General features: G+C 43.8%; 1 long non-coding RNA gene across 1 annotated transcript; it reads left to right on the top strand.

The window, feature by feature from the left end:
* Window positions 1-229: 229 nt before the first annotated feature.
* Window positions 230-2,132, top strand: LOC123431946. Its single transcript, XR_006623556.1, has 2 exons — window positions 230-677; window positions 1,494-2,132. It is a non-coding gene; the product is annotated as an uncharacterized LOC123431946 (long non-coding RNA).
* The last annotated feature ends 4,380 nt before the right edge of the window (window positions 2,133-6,512 follow it).

Here is a 6,512-nt window from a genome sequence, read left to right as displayed (position 1 = left end):
TCAAATGAGGTGATTTTTGTATCATATTTCAAAATAATTGAGGCGGGTGAATTAATATTTTGATAGAGAAAATTAATTCAATCACAATGATATTGTTGTTGTATCAAATAGACATGTTATAGGGATTTGCTTAAATCCAACACATTACACTCTCCAAGAGGGGAATGCTGGGTCATCGCTGGGATATACCACGTAGGCTTTTACCGTACCGATTTCACTGTATAGAGGAAGAAAACGAGTAGCCAACAATTGGATTGTTTCCTTCCCTAGGAAAGAAACTCTGCATTGGATCGCACGCGCATGATTTCCTCTCCACCTCCCCCGCCCCCTGTGACACACCTCTGCCTTCTCTTTCCGCTTGTTTCCCCCTCTCGCTCAAGAAGATTCATGGGCCATGGCTCTGCCTCTTCTTCATCTTTGTGCGGATCTGGGCGACGGGCAGCTTCGTCTTTGTGCGGATCTGGGCGACGGACGACCTCCCTAAAACGAGGAATCTCCCTGGCATGAGGAATCTCGCTGGGGTGATATCCAAATGCGTCGAGGAGGAGGCGAGGAAGATGGCGTCCACCACATGGCGCGGCCACCCAGCGCTGGAGAACGGAGACGGTGACGCTCGAAGAGGACGACGACCGCGCCGGCAGACAAGGGGTGGTGGTGGAGGCCCTCCTGTTCTTCAGGTGACGACACTTGCATCTGTTTCCTTTCACTTCCCCTTTGTCTCTTTTCCTCTGTTCCTGGGCACAATTTCCTTGGGGTGGGAGGAGGATCGAGTAGGGTTTCTGAAAAATGGGTTCCACACATGTTTGCCTCTCCGGTAAAACTCTATATTATATAGATTATGCAAAAGATGAGCTGAAAATAATTTTTGGAATCCGCAGTTCTACTGCTGCTCCTGCAATGACCATTGGCTTACATTTTGATATGATGAGCTAAATCCGAAGGTAGGCTGCAACTCTGGATACGGAGAAAGCGAGTACATCTCTATAGTCGATGCTGCTGCATTTTTTAAGCAAGGCTTGCTACTTTCTTGCACATGCGAGTTCTTTTAGTTTTTTTTATGGATAACCATGAGGTTGGTCCTCAAATTCCAAGGCCATCGAGCAGGACAGGGATTACACAAGAGTTTTAGTTATGTATGCATCTAACATGGGCAATACACATGGGCATATTCTTTGTTTTGGTTGCTGCAAAAGCTACTATGACGTTTTCCCTGTCGACTAATTTAAAGTGCTTACCTCTGTATTAGACAACTAGCTATTATGATTATACACTACATTTCATATGAACCATTTAATATTGCCCTCGCACTTTCCTATGTTATGTGCTTGGCTTTCCACTTTTGCTCACACTTTCCATTGAATGGCGCAGGATCGTTCAGTCCATAGTTCATCATTTGGCTTGCTGCTTGTTTAATCTCTTTCTTCCTTGCCTCCTGTTCGATAAAATATATGTGAGCTGACATAATTCCGTTTCTTGTTTCCTTGCCTCTCCAGGTTCTTTGTTGATTTGTTCGATACCGGTGTTGTTAAGCAGCAAGGTACTTTGATTTACTTGCTTTGCTATTTCCTCGTATGTATTCATGTTGCCTGTTTTACCTATCTTTCTATTTGTGGGCTTCCGATCTCTTTAGAGAAACCGTGTCTGTAATGCCCCGGCGGTGCTAGGGTTCGCGGGAGAGGAAGGGGATGAGGATCAGAGAGAGGGAGTGGGTGAGGACGAGAGAAAAGGGAGGGGGTTGATCTCAATTCATTCATCATGCCCTGATCGGATCTCGACACTCATTTAAGTAGCTTCTCGCTCGCCAGACCAATACTCACACACACACTACACTTACATGGGCCGTGGCCCAACACCCGACTCGTTGCACGCCACTTCACTAGTTGTACGCTTCAGGTTTAGTTAACTATTAAACCTGAACCTGAACCTAAAGGCGTTATAGTTCCCTTCTTTATTTATGGTTACCATGGTTCTTTGCTTCCTGCTTCTTGCTTTGGGAGGGACATGCACATTTACGTTCATGTCCATGTTTGTATGGTTTGCCCAATTCTCAGTACACTGTGTTACATGTTCAGGCCATTGCTTTGGGCAAAATGTCTATAATCCAGACGCCATATTACTTGTTGCTTCTTGCTAATGGATCTCCTTGTTTGCTTGATCATTGTTTATACATGGCCAAACCAATGGCTACTGCTCTAATATATGTGTTTGAGAATCCAACTGAGCACCTCTTCCTGTTTACATGTGCATGGATTAAAATTCTTGTTTGTCACGAATACATGAAAGTTAATTAACCAGCTAATATAATGAAACTATGGTTGCAGGGTCTGGCAAGAAGTTTTTACTTATGCTTGTGCCGGTGTTTTTCCTCCTGCCTCCTGCTTGGGAACAAATATATGCATGTTGATTTGCTTTTATGTTTGTAGGGTGCGCCTATTTTTCTTAGATTCTTAGTAATAAATTCCTCAGGAAATACCTCAAGGAGGTCTTGAGGAAATTCAACATGCATGGATGCAAAGGCGTCAAGATTCCTATGCCTACCAACGACCACCTCTCCACTGACGAAAATGGTATAGATTTCGATCAGCCGGTATATCGTTCTATGATTGGCTCTTTGTTGTACCTATGTGCATCTAGGCCAGACATTATGCTTAGTGTTTGCATGTGTGCACGTTTTCAAGCAAAACCGAAGGAATCACACCATAAGGTTGTGAAACATATTCTTCGATATCTAGCTCACACACCAACACTAGGATTATGGTACCCCAAGTGTTCAAATCTTCACCTCGTTGGATATTCTGATTCTGATTATGCTGGTGACCATGTGGATTGCAAATCAACATGAGGCACATGCCATTTCCTCGGACGATCCTTAGTCTGCTGGTCCTCAAAGAAGCAGAATTGCGTATCACTCTCCACTGCTGAAGCTGAATACATTGCTGTTGGATCTTGTTGTGCTCAACTTCTATGGATGAAGCAAACCATCAAAGATTACAGCATCAACATGAAGAATGTGCCCCATCAACATGCAAAATATCCTATAATCTACAAATGTTTTGTCAACATGCACACATCCTAACACTTATGCAAAACTGATGACTTAGGTGTGCAACATACGAAGTAAAGATTTTCTTCAATCAATGAAGAATATCACTCTAAGTGTGAAGAAATTAATGAAGAATTTGGTTCTCACGGCCCTATGACAATTGTACATGACACCTGAAGTCATCATTCTTATACGGTGGGTCACGCCACCACCAAACTTTGACATTCTTCAATGTTGAAATTCTTCAATATGAGACTTTTCACAAATTCCTCAAAATCTTCATTGTCTTTAAAATTTTCAAATTCTTCAAAACTCCCTGTGATGATCCTCATTGACTATATATTATATAATGAGCTTTTAATGTCCTCAGCAGCATTCACTTATTGCTAAGTCTTCAATTTGGTATTTCTTCTAAATGAATGTGATCAGACCCGACTCTCCTCTATGCTAAGCTCAACCCAGTCTATTCTCAATTCTCCATAGGTGTTCTATTTGGCACTCGTTCAAAGTCCTCACTAAATCATTGTCAGCTGATGACTTTGCAACAAAATCCTCAAAATTCAATTTTTTTTCATTACCGCTGTAACTGCACCCACTACTCACAGGATAGGATAACCACGATCTTCACCGTTTGAATCGTGGGTAGCACGTGTCATGTGGAGACGAAAGGGCAAGGGCAGTTTCGTCCAAAGTTTTCGCTTCAGACCGTTTTCACCTGAGCTATAAATAGTCCCTTACGCCCCCTCAGTCAAAAACTCTTCTCTTCCTCTCGACTCCTCCTCTCGAGCACAAAACCTAGCGCCGCCGCTAGCATCCTCGTCGACAGTGAGGAACAGCTTCACTGTCTCGACCTCGCCATCGTCGGATTCACACTGACTGCAGATCATCTCCCTCCGTCACCGCCGTAGGTGTCTTCAGTCACCAAGTTAGGGCACTAAAGATGAGAACCGAATAACTTATGCTTTTACTTCCCCAGTTCATCGTGTTCTTCATACAGGGTAATTAAAATCCTATTTTGTTGTACCCGTTGATCCATTTATTCTCTTTAGATTCGTGAAATCTGTTTTTCCTCAGAAAAACTTTCACGTGTGCACACCCATGTCTAGAACACTTGATGAATTTCACTAAGCCCCTAAATTCTTCACGAGATTCCTCAATTGTGCAAATCTTTGAATCTGCACAGCTCTGGAACCCAAGATCATAATGATTAGTAAAATTCCTCAACACACTGGTCAAATTCCTCAACGTAAGTCATTTTTCAATTTCCTCAAATCTGAGAACGCATATGACCTCTCCAAACTCTAACACACCTATCAAAGTGCATGATAAGGAAGAAGATGCTCTTGGCATCATGAAGAACATCCTGTTTAATGTCATTCATGGCATCAAAAATGAACCTTCACGATTTCTTCTTGAGAACTTTGGCTGACAAAGCTTTGTCACCATTTGAGCTGAAGATTTATGCGCCTTGGATCATGAGATTCATCAGAAACAGATCTGCCATCAACTACCAAGCTGACTATCAAAATCACCTTGGTTATGTTCCGCCTCTCAAATTCATCAAGAAATCCTTTGAACCAGTTGAGGGCAAAGGCAAGTCAGTGATTGATGAACGAAATCGGCCACTAGATGGTCAATTTCGCAAGGCTATCTCCTACTCCTCATTTGATGACACTGCCACTCAAGAATCTGATGGCAGATCAAAACCTCCAAGCCAAACTACCCCAAGGGTGATGACTAACAAAGGGCTTATCCTCGGTCTTCATTAGAAACTCGATCACAACCATAAGTGGGTGAAACGCCAGTTTGGCTCTATTGTGAAAACCCTTAATGATACTCAAAATGTTGTGAAGAAAAATCACTATTATCTTCATGAGGTATTTGATCGCACTTGGGCCATATTGTCCCACCTGAAGACTCCAAAGGAACTTGAAGAATTGGAATTCACTCGAGACTTTGATTGGTCGTGGCCACCAAACAAGAAATTCACTAAATGTGAAGCTTTTGAGCGAGTGAGGGGACCTGGCGCATCGATATCATCATGGATTTTATCAATTTCTACTTAATTCGAAATCCTCGGATGTGTAGGTTTAAGAGATTGGTTTGGCTGAGTAATTTGATCTGGAGATATTTCATCAGGTGCAAGGGCATGAATTTCATAATTGTTGGGGTCCACTTCATCAATAGGAGGTTGTTCCTCAGTAGGAATGATATATTCAGTAGCCTTGTGCTTGATAGCTTCCTCAGGAGTCAATTTATCTTGCACAGGAGGCAATTGCTCTCTTTGTGAGCCATTAGTTTCATCGAACCGCACATCTACAGTTTCAACAACCTTGTTGTGATAGGTATTGAAGACTTTGTAGGTGTGCGAGTCCTTTCCGTAACGTACCATAAAACCGTCATGTGCTTTTGGTGCAAATTTTGAGCTGTGGTGCGGATCTCTAATCCAACATTTTGCATCGAAGACTTTGAAATAACTTACATCGGTTTTCATGTCAGTGAAGAGTTTGTATGAAGTTCTTTTAAGGAATTTGTGAAGATATACATTGTTGATGATGTGGCAAGCAGTGTTGATTGCTTCAGGTCAGAAGCGTCGAGGAGTCTATGTTGGGCAATGTCGCATGGGAAACAAAAAATTTCCTACGCGCACGAAATCCTATCATGGTGATGTCCATCTACGAGAGGGAATTTCCGATCTACGTACCCTTGTAGATCGCACAGCAGAAGCGTTAAGAAACGCGGTTGATGTAGTGGAACGTCCTCACGTCCCTCGATCCGCCCTGCGAACCGTCCCGTGATCCGTCCCATGATCCGCTCCGATCTAGTGCCGAACGGACGGCACCTCCGCGTTCAGCACACATACAGCTTGACGATGATCTCGACCTTCTTGATCCAGCAAGAGAGACGGAGAGGTAGATGAGTTCTCCGGCAGCGTGACGGCGCTCCGGAGGTTGGTGGTGATCTAATCTCAGCAGGGCTCCGCCCGAGCTCCGCAGAAACACGATCTAGAGGAAAAACCGTGGAGGTATCAGTTGTCTCAAATCAGCGCTAATAACTCCATATATATAGCAGGAGGGGAGGGGAGGCTTTCCTTGAGGCTCAAGGAGCCCCAAGGGCTGCGCCACCAAGGAGGAGTTGAAGTCCTCCTCTAATCCTAGTGCAACTAGGATTGGAAGGAGGAGTCCTTCTCTTCCTTCCCACTTTTCCCTTTTTTTTTCCTTTCTCTTCTTTTGGTTTTTCTTTCTCTCTTGCACAAGACAGCCTTGGGCTGACCCTACCTACTTGGTGCGCCACTCCCAAGGTCCTTGGGCCCTCCCGGGTCGGTGGCCCCCCCTCCCAGTAAAGATCGAGAACCCATTCGTCATTCCCGGTACATTACCGGTAATGCCCGAAAACCTTCCGGTAACCAAATGAAGTCATCCTATATATCAATCTTCGTTTCTGGACCATTTCGGAAATCCTCGTCACG

This window comes from Hordeum vulgare, chromosome 1H, assembly GCF_904849725.1.
Source record: "Hordeum vulgare subsp. vulgare chromosome 1H, MorexV3_pseudomolecules_assembly, whole genome shotgun sequence".
Classification (NCBI taxonomy): domain Eukaryota; kingdom Viridiplantae; phylum Streptophyta; class Magnoliopsida; order Poales; family Poaceae; genus Hordeum; species Hordeum vulgare.
This window is presented reverse-complemented; position numbering and strand designations above follow the sequence as displayed.